Here is a 20,829-nt window from a genome sequence, read left to right as displayed (position 1 = left end):
CTGAACTCAAGTTTTTGCGAATTGTCTAGTGTATTCTGATTCCTGACTTAGTTGCTGGAGAGAAATGAAACTGAGTGGAGGCACTAGGTGGTGCCAGCCTGGCTACACGAGCTGCCCCTTGGACCTCAAAGAGTGCGCTGGGAAGTTAAATTTGGATGAGGTCCGAGATGTACTTTGCGCTTTGAAAACAAACAATAAAATCTTAAAATCAATGCTAAAATTAACAGGAAGCCAGTGCAAAGATGCAAGGAATGGGCTTATGTGCTCTCTTCTTTTTGTTCCTGTTAAAAGTCGCGCCACAGAGTTTTGGAGGAACTGTAGTCGGCAAAGTGCGTTTTGTGAGATGCCAGAATAAAGTGCGTTACAGTCATCCAGGAGTGATGAAATAAAAGTGTGCACGACTTGTTCAAAAAGTTTAAAAGATAAAAAAGGTTTGACTTTGGATTAAAGCTGCAAATGATAAAAACGTGATTTTAAAATGCCATTGATCTGATGTCAAATTTAAAATCACTGTCAGATTCTAGTTTTTGTTCACTTTCTTTCTTTCTTCAAAAGTCTTCTATATTGCACAACATTGATTCTTGAGCTTTAAGCCATGTTGTAATGCTGTTACTTCCATAAAAACCTGGAGTTGTGTTTTGGTTCATTCACACAAGTTTGAGTAACGCTGCATTTTTTTGCATCTCCAAAGTTCAAAACGCTCTGTTCCACCTTGTGATGTCATGAAGTGGTAGTTTGCAAGATAAGAGCTTCCTTTTACCTTTAGAGATGGGGAATTCCAAGGCTGAAATCATCCAAATCATTCTAATGAAGGTGTATGGAGGTTAAAAAACCCAGTGCAGCACTTCCTGTAGTACCACACTACTCATATTTACTATTAACTTGCACGTTCTGGTAGTAACACTTTCTTGTCTCCATTGAGATAACTTCGATGTCATACTGTGGAACATTCAAGGCAAAGCAATAACCTCACCAAGAAGTCAAGCATTTGCAGCGTGGTTTCACTTCCGCCACTTTTCTGTGCAACTTTGTACATTTTCAAGCTCTTATCTGTTTGATCAAAAACTTTATTTGAAACCCTAGTTCATGAAGCTGTTTGAGGCGACTGCTGCTCTGACGTGAGGGGGTTTCAGGTTCTTGAATCTGGTCAAAGGTCAGATTTCCCTATTGATAAAACTGCTGCTACAAGATATTCAAAAGGTAAATTCACAAATGTCGACAACAAACAAACAAATGTTACAACAAAAACAATTATTTCAACAAATCCCCATGTGTATTAAAGGTCTTACATTATGCACAACTTGACTCTTGTAAGTTTTTAAGTCATGTTATAACGTTTTTACCTCCTCAAAAACAGACCTGGAGTTGTATTTTGTTTCATTCACACATGTTTGAGTCATCCTTTATCATTAGTCTGTCTTCACCTCTAAAGCTCAAAATGCTCTGTTTTACTTTGTGATGTCATGAAGCTGTAGTTTCCAACTTAACAGCTTCTTTCACCTTTTTGTTCAATAGAAACTGGCAATTTCAGGGCTAAAATGATCCAAATAATTCTAGTGAAGGTGTACGGTACGGAAGCTGGGAGGGCTCAAAATAAACGCAAACGCCGCAACAAATACAAACACAATACAAATACAAATGCCACAACACAACAAAAAAGCCACAACAAACCAAAAAAAGCCACAACGGAAATGACCGCGGGACTCTGTCGGACCAAGCGACAGTCAGTGACATCGATGCTGGCCACAAAACAATAAATTACTTTTGCTTATGTTTCCAACTCCGTTCACTTCTCTGTTCCTTTACATTTCACATTCTTGTTCTTCTTCAACTTTTCCGATTCACTTCCCGTTTGATGCTTGGTCCGTCAGAAAATAGAGTCCCTCGGTCACTTCCGTTGTGGCTTTTTTGGTGTGTTGTGGCTTTTTGTTTTGCTGTCGCGTTAGTATTTGTTAGTATTTGCATTTGTTATGAGCCCTCCCGGCTTCCGTTAGTCAGGCTGACACCACCTAGTGCCTCCGCTCAATTTGATTTCTCTCCAGCGACTAGGTCAGGAATTAAAATACACTAGACGGTTTGCAAAAACCCCAAAAGTAAATGTTCGGACACCAGCCAACCAGCAAAGAGCGATACATTCTGTGTTGTCAACGATTCCCGAGATCGAGGATTTAAAGCCAGAACAAAAAGAATGTTTGGTGGATTTCATCAAGTGGAAAGACGTTATTGCCCTTCTTCTTACGGGATTTGGGAAAAGCTTAATATACCAGTTAGTCCTGTTAGTGGTGCATTACATATGTCACGACCAAATAACGACTGGTTAAATAAAATAAGTACCCGCCTACCGTCGAGCGAACAAAATCTAAGGCTGCGAGGTCAGACGGTTTGTACTAAAACGAAGTGAAATGAAGTAAAACTGGCTGATGTATGGAGTTTAAAAACACGATCTGTATTACCACTTGACATCACAAGGTGGAACTGAGTGTTTTCAGTTCGAGAGAAGAACTCAGCCTACATTTGCAAGTTTTTCGTTTGAGGAAAAGGTATGTTTTTGATAAGTAAACAACATTATAACATCAGAAAATATTGTAATATTGTAATTGGCCCTTTAAATACTTGTTGATCAAGTTGCAGTGACTGTGACTTCTGAACACACTGGGCGGATCACAAGTGAAGTTTTGTTGTTTCGTCTTTTGTTTTGTTTGAGCTGCAAAACCACAGCCCAGGGCATCGCCGTGGTAACACCTGGGCTAACGGTTTATCAGCGGCAAAACTCTCTCACCCCATAGCTATAGTTTTCATGTCAAGTGCACTATGTCACTTTTTATTAAGGATAAATGTCAGATAAGAACATTTTTATGACTCCCCCATTAGAAAAGTTACACAGTGCAGCTTTAAGTGCAATTTTGTGACGGAATTTCATATGTATGTCTTTGTTTGATGATGTAAATAATGTAAATAAAACAATGCATCGGTAAAAACTATGAAAGTATCTTTGTCAAAACATATGGGGAGGCTTAGATCAGTGTGAGCGTCGTTAATCAGTTTTCCAACAGGTTTTTAAGCATAAAATACGACATACCTTATATTCTAATTAGTTAAACATTATTCTTTATGCAAATCAGACATGTTGCTGAAAAACATGCACTGCTAATCCAGATATTTAAATGTATTCACTGTAATCTGATGGCTCTATATGCACATGTCCAGGGTCTATCATAGTGATTCCAAAGGGCTAAAACATGTCTAAATTGCACAGTAGTTATGATTTTAGTCATAAAAATAATTCACAAAATCGTGCATTTTCTTAGATCAGTGTTTAAAGGTGCGTTGTGTAACTTTTCTGGTCAAATTTTTCCTCATGGAGATGTTTTTGCTTTGTCTAGAATGTTTCACAGTATGGCTTTAAAGCTTTCTATCTTCATGGAGATCCAACCAGACAGTTTACAGGTGAGATCTGTGGAGAGGCGACCCCGCTCACAGTCAGAATGTTTGTTTTTCTAGGTATTTTTGAGCTATAAAACCACCTGTAATTGAATAAATGTAAAGTAGAATGTGTTTAATGTCATACTGTGGAACTTTCCAGGCAAAGCAATGACATATCCATAGAAACAAGTATGGCCCCCGACCAAAAAGTTCCATAGTGCGACTTTACATTGCCTGAAAAATGTGATCCTTGAGCGTAAATTGCTGCCTTGCATTTTGGATGGAAATTTTGTTGTTGGTGACATAGATGAAGGTATTTTGTTTCAGAATTTGCCACTACTTATTGTATTTTTGTAATTTTCTTATCAACTTTTTCCACAGATTTCCATTTAAAGAGTTTACACACGGCAAAAAATAAAATCTAGCCATGTTAAGATCACCTGAATTAAGAAAGTTTGATCATGATTTGAGTAAATTTGGAACAAGACAATTTGCTACATTTAAAATAAAAAAACTACAACTTTTTTCACTTAACATAAGAAATGAAATTGAATGATTTGCAAATAAAGTTGAATTTAAAGAAAATTACACATCTTGTTTTCAGATCAGTTTGTGTTTATTCTGCATATCTGATTTCTCAAATAAAAGTTCAACTATTTTCTACATTATTTGTCTCCAAAACCAAAATGAAAAAATGGATAAAGATTTGTTTTTTCAGTTTTCGATTTTGTGTTTAAATGAATAATGGAAAAAATGGATAACAGCCGTTTCCCATGTCTGTAACTTAAACTGCGATGTCTGCGATGATTTTTACACTGTATATGGACTAAACCAGGACTAAACCAGGACTGAACCAGGACTAAACCAGAACTACACCTGGATTAAACCAGGTCTAAACCAGGACTAAACTGGTCTCAGTCCTGGTTTCAGTCTCGGGCTCAGTACTGGTCTGGTCCCGGTCTCAGTCCTGATCACCCGACAGTCTACACAGACGCACCTCTGGGCCCGTCTCGACACTTAGCCCTGGTTCAGTCCTGGTTTAGACCTGGTTTAGACCTGCTTTAGTCCCATTTTAGTCCTGGTCCAGTCCTGATTCAGTCCTGGTTCAGGTGCAAAAGTCCGGCATCACAGTTTAAGTCCGTTTTTATCATTTTTTTTCCATTATTAATTTAAACAAAAAATCAAAAACTGCAAGTAACAGCAAAAAAGCAAATCATTATCTTTTTTTTATTTTATTTTGGAGACAAATAATGAAGAAAATAGTTGTTTATTTTTCATTTTCTTTTTTTTTTTTTTGGTTTTATTTTGAAAAACAAATGAACGAACGATTCATGGATTACTCTGTTCCACCTTATGATGTCATGTGGTAAAACAGAAAGTGCTCCACTGTTTTTCAAAACTCCATACACCTCCACTAAAATCAGTGCGATGATTTCAGCTCTGAAATTTCAAAACTCTACTAAACAAAATTTAAAACGTAGTCTTTAAGTTAAACTCTACCACTGCAGAACAGACATAATAAAAAAAAAGATTACTCAAACACGTATGAACGAAACAAAACACAACTCCAGCTACGTTTTTGACCAGGTAACAACATTATAACACGTTTTAAATCTCACAAGTGTCCGTTTTGCGTAATAGAGGACCTTTAAACTTCTGCAGAAACTTTACCCAACTCGCGCACGCTTCCTAACCGGGGGCGTACGCGAGGTGTTAACAGAGAGCGAGGATTTGTAAGAATATGACGATAAAGCCGCGTTAATCTGGCGTTCCAATCTGATTCTCGGTTGGATATAGCTGTGATTTCTATACTTAGGTGACCCGAGCTTTGGTTTTTTTATGATCCCGCTCGGTTCCGCTGGATCACAGGCAAATTGGAAAAGAGATGTAGTGAGCGCGCGCCTCCTCAAATTGGATTCCACGCCATCTTAAATGAAAGCAAATAATTTCACGGCTAATGGGCTTAATTTCAGGAAATAATTCTAGATTTCCACAGTCGTCTCTTTTTGCATGTGATTTCTGCAGAGGCCGCTCCCAACACAAGTGGGAATTTGACTATTTCTTCATCAGATGTAATGGAATTTTACTCTACCCCGGGATCACATTATGTCAAAAGTTGATCAAGATAACAGCAGAAGTAGGTAGAGACTAGGCTAAGTTGTGTTTAAAGGTTCACTCAGTAACTTGTGCAGATGTTAATGCTTTACCAAGAATGTTATGTTCCTCAATATACATTCAACTTATCTCTGTATCCATGGAGACAAGCAGGTTACACCGCTGGGAAGAGTTATAGCTCAGGTCTGTGGAGAAACGTGGTTTTCAAGTTAAGTTTGAACAATAGAAACAGCTGTAATTTAATAGACGCATCAAGAATCTCGGACTTCTGGTCATTGCACAATGCATACTGGGAAGGATTTTCTGAAAAAGTGAGCATCAAACCGTCATGTTTGATTTCCCAGTGGGATGCGTCTATTGACAAAGCTGATTTTTTTCTAGTCTTTTAAACCATATCGCTTTTGTTTCTGGTTCTGATATTGTCATATTTTAGTTTTGGGATTGGGACATCATTAATTGTGTGGTTGTTGGATCCTAACAGCGGAAAACAGCTCGAGAAATTTGTTTGCGAACTCCATAAATGCAAAAGGGAATCAGATCTGCGAACCTCTGTTCAAACTGTTTCCCTTCCCAACGGAATTGAAAAATAGTGAGAGGCGAAAAAAAGTGGTGGAAACTTAAAAATAAACTCAACATATATCTGGGAAATCATGAAAACGTAAAGCACTTTCGTAATAAGTAAAAAAAAAAAGAATGGAATTTACAGTTAAAACAGACAGATCATATTCAGAACGCTAAAATGAAATAAATACAAATAAATAAATAAAAACATAAAGGCGAAAATACTGTAGTACTCATTTTGACTCAGACTTCAGATAATCAAGAGAGCAGACCACGATGGCGCGTTACTACCATCTCCTCCTGGACCGTTGTAGGCGGACGCAGCTCCTTTCTTTGCCTTTCATTCAAAACAGAACAAAGTTATTAGAGAAAAAAGGCGTAAAACCACGGCGAATACTGACATAAACAAGACGTAAAAATGTGATTGCCAACAAAGAAGTGATTAGGGCTCACAAAAAAGTCTTCAGTGCTTAAATAAATAGGGAACTGGCTGTAATTAAATAATGAATGAACGAATCAGTCCATAATGCGTTTGATTGATGTCCAGAACAGGGCTCTTTCTAATAGGAGCTGGTTGACAGTGATTGCGAGGGCCCATTTGTGGCTGATGTTTTGTTATGATTGGACATGTCAGTCTTCCTCCTCTGATTAAAAAGAGAGGGGGGAAATAAAGCCCAAATACGTCCAGGCCTTTATGTGAGGAAGTGTTTTTTTTTTTTTTTTTTTTTTTTTTAACTTTTATTCTCCGAGTATGAGCAGCCTTAAAACGATGGCGACGCTCTGTTTTGTCAATTTGTAAAACGGATGACATTCAAGAGGCTGTGGAGAGGCCAAGTGCCCTTTAGATGTGTATGGTATGGAAACTGCTATTTGAAAACGAGATACGGTAATGCAAGAAGACTGGTGTGTGTGTGTGTGTAAACAGCTTTTATGTTATATTCTGTGTACAATTTCTATTTCCAATACTCTACTATAGATGAAGTGAAGGAAAAGTATTCAGTCATAGCCTACAGTGGATGTGCTGTGTATGTATGTTCTGATGGTGGTTCGAGGAGCTGATGGCACAGACTGGCGGCCTTGCTTCTGTCTGCCCCGGGGCGGCTGTGGCTACAATAGTGAAGCTTAAGACCGTCAAGAGTGAAGTGAATGAATAAAGACTTCAGTGCAGAGCTTTGAGAGGCCTGGGCAAGCTTATTTTTTACTCACTGAAAGACGCAAAACAAACGAAATACACCTGCAATTAAATCTCTTTATATCTGTTGAGTGACTGAAGTTGCAGAAGATATGTATCGGTTTTAGGTCCAGATGGAAAAAAAATAAAAAATGTGTCGTTCAGACTGACATTAAAAAGATCAGATACAGGTTGCATAGGAGTGAAAAAATCATATTTGGGTCACTTCAGGCTGGAGACTGAACCTGGGAACGCCTCAGGATCCCGCCGGAAGAGCTAGAGCACAGGTGTCAAACATAAGGCCCGGGGGCCAGATCCGGCCCCCCAAGACCTTTAATGTGGCTCTTGGGTGATTTTCTACAAAAATATTTTAATTATATTTTCTATTAAAATATTGGTAATTTTCTGCAGTGCTTAGCATTGCAGCGTCTCCAGCGTCTCTGTACGTGGCCCCTCCCACCAGAGCAGCACAAATGAAGACTTGTCTCTTTCCAAACGCTCTTAAAGGACGATCGTTTTTGACTGTTGACCGTGACACCCTCATCAGAAAAATGTCCAACATGAGAAAAGTGGAGCCGAGTGCAGGATTTTCCAAGAAAAATTGACTTATTCCTATTTACATACAAGTTCATGTTAAAACATTGTGTTGAAATTGAATTTTTCTTAAAGTTTCAGATTGTTCATAATATTATAATAAGAAAGAGTTCATCAATTAAAAAAGATTTCTGTAACAGATTTGTGTTTCTCTGCACAAATATTTGAACTTATTGTTATTTTTGGGGTTTATATGACATGAGTTTTCTGATCCGGCCCCTTTGGGATCAAAGTAGGTTTGATACGACCCCCGGACCAAAATGAGTTTGACACTCCTGAGCTAGAGGAAGTGTCTGTGGAGAGGGAAGTCTGGGGCTCCCTGTTCAGACTACTGCCCCAGCAACTCGGCACCGGATAAACCAGAAGAAAATGGATGGATGGACGTTCTCTCTTTGTAAGTTTATTTTTTATAAAACAATGAATTGGTGGTACATGTACACATTATTTTACATATTAGGCCTGCACGATATTTGACAACAAACCTGGATTGACTGCAGCTCAGACCAGTGCATACTATTGCTGTTTCCTTGGGCAAGACACTTCTCCCACCTTGTATCCATGAGAGTGAATGGAAGACAACAGATTAAACTTTTCACATGATGAACTGCCACTATAATAATAATGATGCATCAGTTTTATATAGAGCTTTTCTGGGCACTCAAAGACGCTTTACAGAGCATCATTCATTCATGTTCAAACTAATATTGTAGCCACAGCCGTCCTGGGGCAGACTGACGGAAGTGAGGCTGCCAATCTGCACCATCTGTCCCTGTGACCACCAGCATCACTCACACACACACCACTTTCATACTAGGCAATGTGGGTGAAGTGTCTTGACACAGCCACAGTTTTGCGACTGACCCGGCTGCTGGTACGGCCACAAACATTTAACAAACACAAACATTTAAATACTGCTACAATTAATACAAGTACTACTACTACTACTACTACTACTACTACTACTACTACTACTACTACTATTACTACTATTACTACTACTGCTGCTACAACTGTTACTATAACTCACATGCAACCCAACCAAAGCTCTGTTCGGGTCATTACAGTTGTTAAATTGACTCATTACTACTACTATTCCTACTTCTATTACTGTTACTACTACTACTACTACTACTACTACACTACTCTTACTTCATTACTGTTACTACTACTACTACTACTACCACTACTCTTACTTTATTACTGTTACTACTACTACTACTACTACTACTACCACTACTTCTACTACTACTACCACTATTCCTACTTCTATTATTGTTACTACTACTACTATACCTACTTCATTACTGTTACTACTACTACTTCTACTACTACTACTATTCCTACTTCTATTATTGTTACTACTACTACTACTACTACTACAACTACTACTACTACTACTACTACTACCACTACTACTACTTCTATTACTGTTACTACTACTTCTACTACTATACCTACTTCATTACTGTTACTACTATTTCTATTATTACTACTACTACTACTACTACTACTACTACTATTACTACTATTCCTACTTCTATTACTGTTACTACTATGACTACTACTACTGCTACTACTACTACTACTACCACTACTACTATTCCTACTTCTGTTACTGTTAATACTACTACTCCTACTACTACTACTACTACCACTACTCCTATTACTACTTCTATTAACTACTACTACTATTATTACCACTACTGCTATTCCTACTTCTACTACTTTTACTACTACTTCTACCACTTCTATTACTACTACTACTACTACTACTACTACTAGTACTACTACTACTACCATCACCACTACTACTACTACTCCCAGTCTCCTGTCTGCACTTAAATCTAGTAAACTTGCAGTATTGTATGTGTGTGTGGTGGTAGCAGTTCTCGCTCTCAGTCCGTCCCTGTGCTGTCTGCTCACACTTGACCTGCCATATGGAGGAGACAGGGGGCGCTGTATTTGTTGTCCTGCACCTCTGCTCCGCACAGACTGGCTAAAACACATGGACCGGAGCCTGGGAAGTTGATACCACTTTTAACACTTGAGTTTGGACTTTCGTCTTGAGCCCGCCACCTCAGATGGTACGGCTACAACGGGGACGGCGGCAGATGGTGGCCTGTGAGGGTCAAACTTACCAGACCACACTTTGAGAGCAAATTCTCTTGGGTTTTTGGCAGTGTTTAGTTTGTGTCTGTCAAATAAGCCCTGACTTTGAGTAAATAAATAGAAATGTGTGTGTGTGTGCATGAGCTGGGTTCATGAGTGATAGGAAATTAGCACAGTAACCATAGCAACCATAGCATAAAGGATTTCCAAATCTTATGAACAAACGAAAGTCCTCAAAATGTCGCCTATAAACAGAAAGCTGAAACCCACAAATAGAAAATATTTAAAAATGGATGTTATATGGGTTAAGGATTCACCTCACAACTTTAGCGTAGTCACTTTAAACTTCTAAGTATTGCTGTGTTCTTGGGCAAGACACTTCTCAAGATTGAATCCAGTAAGATTTGATGAACCCAAAAGACAAAGATGAACAAAATCATTTTGTAGCCCATACTTAGACTGAATAAACTTAAGTCATTTTGTGTTAAAGGTGCACCATGTAACGTCTAGTGAAGGGTCTGACACCTGCTTGTATTGTCGTAGTACTTAAGACTGGTCTTGGAGATCGGCCTGGAGACCAGTTTTTTTTGCAGTCTTGGCCTCGTCTTGTCTCGGTCTTGAAGGCGCTTGGACTCGGTCTTGTCTCATTCTTGAAGGCACTTGGACTCGGTCTTGTCCCGGTCTTGAAGGCGCTTGGACTTGGTCTCGTCTCGGTCTTGAAGGCCCTTGGACTCGGTCTTGTCCCGGTGTTGAAGGTGCTTGGACTCGGTCTTGTCTCATTCTTGAAGGCACTTGGACTCGGTCTTGTCCCGGTATTGAAGGCGCTTGGACTCGGTCTCGTCTCGGTCTTGAAGGCGCTTGGACTCGGTCTTGTCCCGGTCTTGAAGGCGCTTGGACTCGGTCTTGTCTCATTCTTGAAGGCACTTGGACTCGGTCTTGTCCCGGTCTTGAAGGTGCTTGGACTCGGTCTTGTCTCAGTCTTGAAGGCACTTGGACTTGGTCTTGTCCCGGTCTTGAAGGTGCTTGGACTCGGTCTCGTCCCGGTCTTGAAGGCACTTGGACTCGGTCTTGTCTCAGTCTTGAAGGTGCTTGGACTCGGTCTTATCCCGGTCTTGAAGGTGCTTGGACTCGGTCTCGTCTCGGTCTTGAAGGCGCTTGGACTCGGTCTCGTCCCGGTCTCGAAGGCGCTTGGACTCGGTCTTGTCTCGGTCTTGAAGGCGCTTGGACTCGGTCTTGTCTCGATCTTGGTCTTGGTCTCAGAACCCTGTGGTCTTGGACAGGTCTTGGTCTCGAATAGTGCGGTCTTGACTCCTGCTTGTCTCAGGAAGATTCTGTTGCTTTTCCTGGAATGAGTGTAATCCTTTATTCGTGTATCCTATATTTATGCGGCTCTCATCCATTTTCCCTGGAATGTTCCACAGTATGGCCTTAAACTTATCCTTATTAAATTACAGGTGGTTTTTTTTTTTGCTCCAAATCATGCACTGAAGGGATTGTTGGACTGTGTGAAATGAACTGCTTGTTTTTCCAGTACCCATTGAGACCGTGCACGAGGCTCAAGCAGAGGAGAAAGCTATGGACCTTTGACCTTTGAGATGCAGGCGTTTTACATCAAATGTGACAGAAGACCTTCCAGAAGAAATTCTCCAAGACCTTTCAGAGGAAACAATTTGAACCATTTCATTACGGTCTGTGTACCATTTGTTCTTTTGAATTTCAATTAAGAACGAAAAACAATCAAATGGGAAAACAGTTTGTTATTTCATTATTCCATTTCAGCCTCTATTTCCAATATTTAATTAAAAGTTTAGTTCAGATGTCACCAATCAAAAAACAGTCTCATGCCTATTTCAGTTTTGATATTTTATTCTCTCTGGCCTGGACGTTCTGCTGCTTGGTGCACCATGTGTGAATTCAGTGTCAACTGAACAAAGGAGTTTATCACCTCACTGTGACCTGTTTCTGTTTCTCGTCATGGAGTTCAACAATGACTTTCTAAGATGTGAAAGTAAATGTGTCGCTATAAAAGAAGACGACATGTTTGTCCACAAAATTGCAACGATTTTTCAGGTAAGTCGATCTAACAGCAGAACTTCCAGGGCAAATAAACCAGAGAGAATAAAATATTAGAATTAAAATAGGCAATGTTTTTTAATTGGTGTTATTTGAATTAAACTTTAAATTAAATGTCAGAAATCAGTTTTTTTGTTTGGCACTAAATTAGAATAATAAAATAACAAACTGTTTTCCCATTTTATTGTTTTTTTTTTTGGTAATCGAAATTCTTCAAAAGAATGAATGGTACACGGACCCATTACCATCATATCTGTAAGTACAACTACCCTCAAAAATAAAATATTTGCTCAAATTTAACTAATCAATTAACACAGATTTAAAAAAAAAAAAAAAAGAGAGATGATAAAATAATATAGACAAATAGAGTTGTTTAAAATGAACTTCAATAGGTATACATTAATGAAGAAAGTATGAACATTTAAAAAGGACTGACTGACTTACAGACTTACTTACTTTTTACAAACTTATGCGGTACATTTAGACCTTGCACTGGAACAGTTTTAAATGACAGCTGTGGCTCTGCTGAAATAAAAGGGAAAGAAACATTTTGAGCGCAGCAGCAAAGTCAAAGAACAAAAGCAGAATTATTGATGTTTTCTCATGCTTTCGCCTGCACAGCGTTTTTAAAATCACTATGTACTTAATCCACATCCCTCTCTGTACTGTGAGAATCAATACTGACAATGGAGAGGTTCTGCAAAACTTTTGGAGATATGCTTTTCAGACTGAACAATATCGCAGGTGTAAGACTTAGATTGGGTTTTAGTTGGATTTCCAATATTAAACAATAAAGGACGCAGTTTGCCTTTCTGTTGTGGCGCTGGTACAGTAAAGTGAAGAGAAAAGTAAAAGTGAACTGTCTCTAGATGAAAATGTCTACGCGTGACAAGGTTATATTTAAAAGACAGCATACTGGCAGTGAATACCTGACTTTAAAGGTGCGCTATGGAACTTTTCTAGCGGAGGGCACAGCAATAGCTTGTTTTTATCGAGATGTAACATATTTTTAGTTTAGTTTAGTGTGCGCAGGATCACCTCTTGTACTTGTCCTGGAGTGTGCGCTGAACGTCTGGGCAGTGCGCCATCGATTTGATTAGATTTTTTTCTAGCGCTCATGCCAACCCGGCCCCTCCATGAAGAAATAGATGTTTAATGCCATACTCTGGAACACTGCGAGCAAAGAAATAAGATCTCCACGGACAAGAGAAGTTTTTCATGAGAACAGTTACAGTGCACCTTTAAATGACACACTGGTCTTACAGGTTTTACATCAAATGTGGCAGAAGATCTTCCAGAGGAAATTCTCCAAGACCTTTCAGAGAAAACACTTTGGATCATTTCAGTGCCATTTGTTCTTCTGAATTTCAATTAAGAACAAAAAAAAAATATTACGAGCAGGTCTTACAGCTGCCAAAAAAATGGTAATATGCTGGTGGAAATCAGTTCAACCTCTGACTGAGAGAATGGCTCCTATCTTTCAGAGAAATCGTTCAACTGGAGCTTTCTGCTGCTTGAATGTACGGAGCAAAACCCAAAAACATTTCTTGCTGGTCCAATCTGTTGATCAAACTCATATCTGGTTCTATTGTATAGTTGTTACCTGGAGATTTTTCATTATAATATATGTTCTTAGAATGTGCACAATATGTATACTCGCAGTTAACTTTCTATGTATGGTACATAACCAGTATGTACAACGCAATTTCTGCGGAGGAAATTTGCCTGTGTTTTGTATAGACGGAATATAAACCTGGATATGTTTTGTGTGTGTGAATGTGTATATACATGTATAGGTATATATAACATATATACTATAATATGGGTATGTGTGTTTGTGTAGATGCTGTATATATGTGTTATATATGAGCCCGGTCAAGCAGAAGTAAACAACAAGGCCAAAAATTCAAGTTAATGCATCTGATATAAAAATGTATTGAACAGATACATATGTACTCTAGTTTATGAAACTGTTGACCTTTTTTCTGTACCATTTTTGGTTCTAAAGTTCCATATGTTTTAAACAGACCATGTATGAAACATGGAACAAAAATTATTTCCCAAATTTCAAAGACCTGAAAATCATGTAAATAAATGGCTGTATTTCATCATATCTTGTGTTATTCCATCTTTGAACTGTTGATGAAAAAATTTATTTAAAATGATAAAAAAAAAGGACTGACATATTTATAGAAATAGTTTCCTTTCATTTTGAAGTAATATTAAAGTATTCAGAAGAAAAAAGCAACAAATGATGCAAAATCCTGCACCTTCTACTTGTTTGAACAATTTTCCCTCCGTTACTTTTCCCTCCGTTACCATGACCTTTCTTAATAAAAAATCTCAGTACTCAGAAAGTAAGAGGTTTTTCAACCTAATCTTGTACCATATGGTAGAAAACTATATGAAGCAAATATTCAAACCAGTTTGTTAAGGATATGTAAGTGAGAACCAAGAGTTATCACTGTTTATTTATTGGATTTATTTTGGATTTATTGCCCAAAAAGTGCTGCATATTTCATTCCCTCCGTTACCGACATGAGTTTTTAAATTTTTTGTCAACAACTTGAAAGAATATCGCAGAGTGCTAACTCTGTCCTACATTCTAATACTTTACTTATTTCAATAGTCCCTCTAGTTTCTGAATAAGAGACATTTGAATGTAAAAAATCTGCCCCTGTTTCCCTCCATTACCACTTGACCAGACCCTTATGTATATGTGTGTGTACATATGTTTTCTGTTGATGCCCATCAATAGGGAGTTTAAGGGTGGGGGGGGTTAAAAGGGAGAAAATGCAATGTTAACTGGAATATGTATAACTGCAAATAATAACACTTGAATAAAAATTTTATCACAAAAAATTAAGAACAAAAAACAACAAGCGCAATCAGAGATATCAACCTGGTCCCCATGAGGCATCGGTGGGTCAGTTCATCACCACAGAAGCAGTTTATGAGGAGCCCAGTCCATATTACATGATCGTTATATCCACAATGTACTGTGTGTATGTGTACAGGCCCATGAACATGTGTGTGATATTGGTCACACATGAGAATGTCTGTGTTTACTAGTGTGGAACCAAAATGTCATTTTTCATGAGTTGTGTGTATGTTAGTTGTGTGACTGTAGATCAGTGTGTTGTGTATCACCAGAAAAACAAGAAATGGAAATTATTTTAGTTCCAATTAGAATTTTAACGGCTACACTGAAAGAGAAAGGAACTGTTATAATTAGTGATTATCTGGAAAACTATTAGAATTATAAATAGATAATCATTTTTCTGAGATTCTGAGACACTCCTGTTGCTCGAACTCGATCCTTCGCAAAGTTATGACCAAAAATGCATTTATGACCTTGGTTACCTTGACCTTCAAGTGACCTTGACCGGTTTCAACCTGTTACATCCAGTGTGCCCCGGTTATGTGTGTGCCAACTTGTGTGATGATTGGGTGAATATTTTAGCCTGCAGATGGTTCAGAAATTGCCGATCCTTTATAATGGTGTGACCTTTCAATTGACCCGTGTGACCTCAAAATGACCTTGGATCATCACCAAACTTTTTTTACGGGATCAGACATCGGGGCCTGACCCATGTACCAAATTTGGTGACAATTGGTCAATAAATGGCAGAATTATCAGAGTGGACAGACACACACATTATTTCATTATTCTGAACATTGTTGTAGAAATATACTAAAAAGACACTTGTATAATCATCTTCAGAAGCCAATCATTTACAATAAAACTCTTACAAACACTGCCTTTACAAATGCAAGCAAAATTAAATATAAACATTATTCACAGCTTTTCTGAGCTAAATCCACAAATTACAAAAACAGAACTGTGACAAAGTGATCCTTTGTCTTATTTTAAATTCACCTTAGTTTATGTTAAACATTTTGATTTTGGAAAGACATCTTTTGCTTTGCTTTACCTGGAATTGATACTCACCTGGGGGAGGTACTTCCTGCTGGGCGGAGTATAAAAGGCAAGCAGGTGTCATCAATTAGGGAGACTTCTGTGCAGGTATTTGCGTTTTGCTTTGAGTTACTTATTTTTTGTCTGTTTGTACTTTTGTTGGTTAAACCCAGAAGTCTGGTTTTTAAAATAAATTTTGTCTGCGTAAAGACACCTTTTTTGTGTGTCATCTGCCTCCTACTTTGACCATTTTTGGCCAGTTTCCCCACAAGAACTTTGAAGATTTAGGTGCACCTCCTGATTCAATTAAGGTTTAATTAATCAAGTTTTTGTTTAAGAACTGTAAGATACACTGTGGAGAAACAGTTCTATTTTAGCAATAGAAGCAGCTGTAATTTAATAGACAGGATTAATGCCATAGTGCGGAATTTTCTTTGGCAAAGAAACGGAGACAGGGAAAGCGTTTGATGGAAAACAGTTTTCGAAACGATTGTGTGACTGTGGTAAAAGTGGTAGAAACTTAAGAATAAAAGCAAAATATCAGGAACATCAGGAAAATCTAAAGTATTTCTGTAATAAGTTAAATCTTGTACCCAAAATTCTTATGCTTAGTTCACTCAAAAATGAAATGTTGTAGGTGTTTTTATTATTTAATTTGAGCTTTGGAGATGTAGACAGACTAAAAATGCAGGATTACTCAAGTATTCAAACTTACATGAGACAAAACACAACTCCAGGTCTGTTTTTGAGGAGGTAAAAACATTATAACACGACTTGACGCTCACAAGAATCAGTTTCATGTAAATTGTGTAGAACGTCACAATTAGGTAAACTCAGTTTCTTTATTTTTTCATATTTGTGTCATTCTGTTTTCACTGTACGCCATGGTCCTGCTCCCACACACGGCGTCACTTTACAGGACGTGTCCGGAGAGCGTTGATCAGATGAGGTGATTGTAGTGGTCAGCCCTTTATGAATGACTCCGGCACTAAACACATAAAGCACCGAGTGGAGAGCAGGGCCACTCATTCACTCACTGCTTGTTTTGCGGACAGGCTCATAAATAAATACAGGTCCGGTCTGAGTGTTGGACCATGTCTGCGGAGCCCGGGGCCTGTTAATGTGCCGTTTTAATCAGAGCCATAGACGCTAAAAGGGCTTACGCCAGCACAATGTCCCACACACTAACACGGCACGATGATAGATTTACATACACACTGTAAAAAAACGGAATAGTCAAAATCGCATGATGTCTGAATGTTTGTTTAGTTGTGTTTTGTTATTTTAAGCTCCTATATTACGTAAAAATTGACTCTTGTGAGCTTTAAGGCATGTTGTAATGCTGTTACTTCATCACAAACATACCAGCTGGATTGGTGAAATGTAAAAAAAAAAAAAAAAAAGTACCGTGTTCACTTGAAGCTTATATATTTGGACTACGTTCAGACTGCAGCCTGAAGTGACCCAAATCAGATTTTCTGGCCCCTGTGTGACCTGTATCTGATCTTTTAATGACAGTCTGAAGGACACAGATCTGATTTTTTCAAATGCGACCAAGACCACTTCTGTAATGCTGCAAATGATCCAATAAAAAAAAGAAAAAAAAAGAAATATGATCGCATTCGTCGAGTGTCAGACCTCGAGTCCGAGACAAGACAGAGACCAAGCACCATCAAGACCAAAGACAAGACCAAGACAAGAGTAACTCCAAACGCCATCAAGACCAAGACAAGACCAAGATAAGAGTAACTCCAAATGCCATCAAGACCAAAACAAGACCAACTCCAAACGCCATCAAGACAAGACAAGACCAAGCACCATCAAGACCAAGACAAAGACCAAAGGCCATCAAGACCAAGACAAGGCCAAGACCAAAGGCCATCAAGACCAAGACAAGACCGAGACCAAACCATCAAGACCAAGACAAGACCGAGTCCAAACACACCAAGACAAAGACAAGACCAAGACAAGACCAAACCAAACGCCATCAAGACCAAGAAAGACCAACCAAAGACCAAGACAAGACCAACTCCAAACGCCATCAAGACCAAGACCAAGACCAAGACCAAGACCATCAAAGACCAAGACAAGGCCGAGACCAAAGGCCATCAAGACCAAGACAAGACCGAGACCCAAAGGCCATCAAGACCAAGACAAGACCGAGTCCAAACACCACCAAGACCAAAGACAAGACCAAGACAAGACCAACTCCAAACGCCTTCAAGACCAAGACAAAACCGACTCCAAACGGCATCAAGACCAAGACAAGAGTAACTCCAAAACGCCATCAAGACCAAGACAAGGCTGAGACCAAAGGCCATCAAGACCAAGACAAGACCAAACCATCAAGACCAAGACCAAGACTGAGACAAGACCAAAGACAAGACTCCAAATGCACTCGAGTTCTAGACCAGACCAAGAAAAAAGCGGTGTTTGAGGCCAGTCACGAGACCAAGACCGGTCTCGAGTACTACGACACTATGGATTACCACGTCACATCACAAGGTGGAACAGAGTGTTTTCAATTTGAGAGAAGAACTCAATCTAAATATGCAGGATTTTATGTGTTAAACATGTGTGAATGAAACAAAACACAACTCCAGGTCTGTTTGTGATGAGGAAACAACATTAGAACAGATCAGAAAATAGTGTCATATGGGCCCTTTAAACTGATCACAAAATCCTTAAAACAAGTTTAAAAAGTGTATACAAACTTTCTTAAAACAAGTGTAATATTCTGCATTAAATCCAGTTTATGTTCATGTATATTTTGTGCAGTGTAGGCCGCCCGGTGTCTTTTGTCCCCTTTTCATATTTCTCTAACCATTTCCTCCTGGGGCTTGGAGTAAAACTATTCATTTTTTGCCCCAAATTAAAATGCGTTGCCTTGGACGGGGCAATAAAAAGGACTTTGGTGGTAATGATTTTGGAACCCCCGTTTTATCCGCGGGAGCAGGTTCTGGGCACGCGCTACACGTTAATACGAAGATTGTCCGAAGATTATAGCAAGTTCGGGGAGGTTTTTGGTCAGGTTTATCACGGTGCTGTTTTGTACCAGTTACCATGCCAACTGCACCAGGAAACTATTAAAAGGGCTCCGTGTGCTCTAAGTCTGTGCACCTCCGTGAAAGAAGGAGGTGGCAGGCGTTGGACTGCAGATTTCGGGTATAAGCTTCTCATCTCGCAGGGAACAGAAGGCTGCTTATGGGACAAAACTCTTTGCTAAGGCAGGATTTGGGTTCACTGGCTCATTTTCATACATATTACTCTGTCGTCAGGTTGGGTAAGCTAATGGGGCGAAAGAGCTCCACTTTGTTCAGCGTCTCTGTGAATTAGAGACAGCGATATTGTAGGAACGATATAACGCTATAGAAGGAATTATAATGTACATCATTTGAACTACATCGAGGGTTGACTTCCATCAGAGAATAGTAGAGTAAGAAAGGCTTTCTGCTCAGAAAAAAGTTGAGGCCCTGTGAACTCTCCTTATTGAGTTTGCAGCCATACCACCTGCACAAAAAAGCCTGGAAGCTGAGAAGGATTTGGTTCTGGTTAATATAAGAATAGAGGAGGCCAGGATCTGCACCTTCAGAACGTTTTCTGTAGATATAGAGTCCACTCACTCTAGGACTTTAGAACCAAGCACAGATCGCCCCTAAAGCCCGGTACGTTTGACCAGTGTGGGCGCACAATGTAACATGTAACACTATACGAGTGTATACCTGTGTGTGTGCTGATCAGTGTTGGGGAGTAACAGATTATATGTACCGGAGTTACGTAATCAGAGTACAAATTATGAGTAACTGTATTCGGTTATAGTTACTGTGTCAGTGAGTGGTAATTGGATTACAGTTACTTTGTTGAAATAAATGGATTACACAGCAGTATTTTCCTGTTTTCACATTTTGGGCTATATCCCCCCTTTTTTTTTTTTTTTTTGGTAAATTTCACTCAGGACTAAACCAGGACTAAACCAGGTCTAAAACCAGGTCTAAAACAGGACTAAAACCAGGTCTAAAAACTAAACCAGGAGGTCTAAACCAGGTCTAAAAACAGGAAAAAACAGGACTAAAACCAGGCTAAACCAGGACTAAAACAGGATTTAACAGGACTAAAGGACAAACTGCTAAATCAGACTGTGTCTTCCTCCTCTTCTTCTTTCAATAATATTTTTAATTTGGTTCAGTAAAGTCTGGTGTTTTTATTTTCTTTTATCAGACAAAACATCTTAGGTTACGATTTCCTCGTCTTTGCTTCTCTACAGCAAATCAAGTAATCCAAAGTATTCAGATTACATTACTCACTTTAAGTCATTTAATGGATTCTGTTACAAACTACATTTTGGGGTGTGTAATCTGTAATCTGTAGGGGAATACATTTTAAAAGTCACCTTCCTAACACTGGTGCTGATGATAAACTCTGCTCTAAAACACACAGTGTATCTGCGCTCACCTTCAGTAAAGAGTGTAGACAGAAGTTCTGCAGCTTTTTTGTCCTTACACCTCTGCACTGTTTTCATATTCATAAACTCAAACCTTTAAACCAGGAGTGTCAAACTCAAATTCACAGAGGCCAAAATTAAAAACTGGGACTAAGTCATGGGCCAAACTAAATATTTACTGAAAAATTTCAACAACATCTGCATATTTTCTCTTCTTTCGAGATGGGTCTCTCTGCTCCGTCTGTAACTCCTCTAGCGAGCCTTGTCATTTTGCTCTTAAAATGTCCATATTAACTCACTCATGATCCTGGTGTTTTTATTTCACTATCAGTTCTTATTCCTAATACGGACCCCAACTCCAGATTCACTCCTGTAACTGCAGACCTCGCTGAACTTCATTTGACTGGAGTCGAACACTATATG

This window comes from Boleophthalmus pectinirostris, unplaced genomic scaffold (assembly GCF_026225935.1).
Source record: "Boleophthalmus pectinirostris isolate CB_2022bp ecotype Guang Dong unplaced genomic scaffold, ASM2622593v1 HiC_scaffold_10, whole genome shotgun sequence".
Classification (NCBI taxonomy): Eukaryota; Metazoa; Chordata; class Actinopteri; order Gobiiformes; family Gobiidae; genus Boleophthalmus; species Boleophthalmus pectinirostris.
This window is presented reverse-complemented; position numbering follows the sequence as displayed.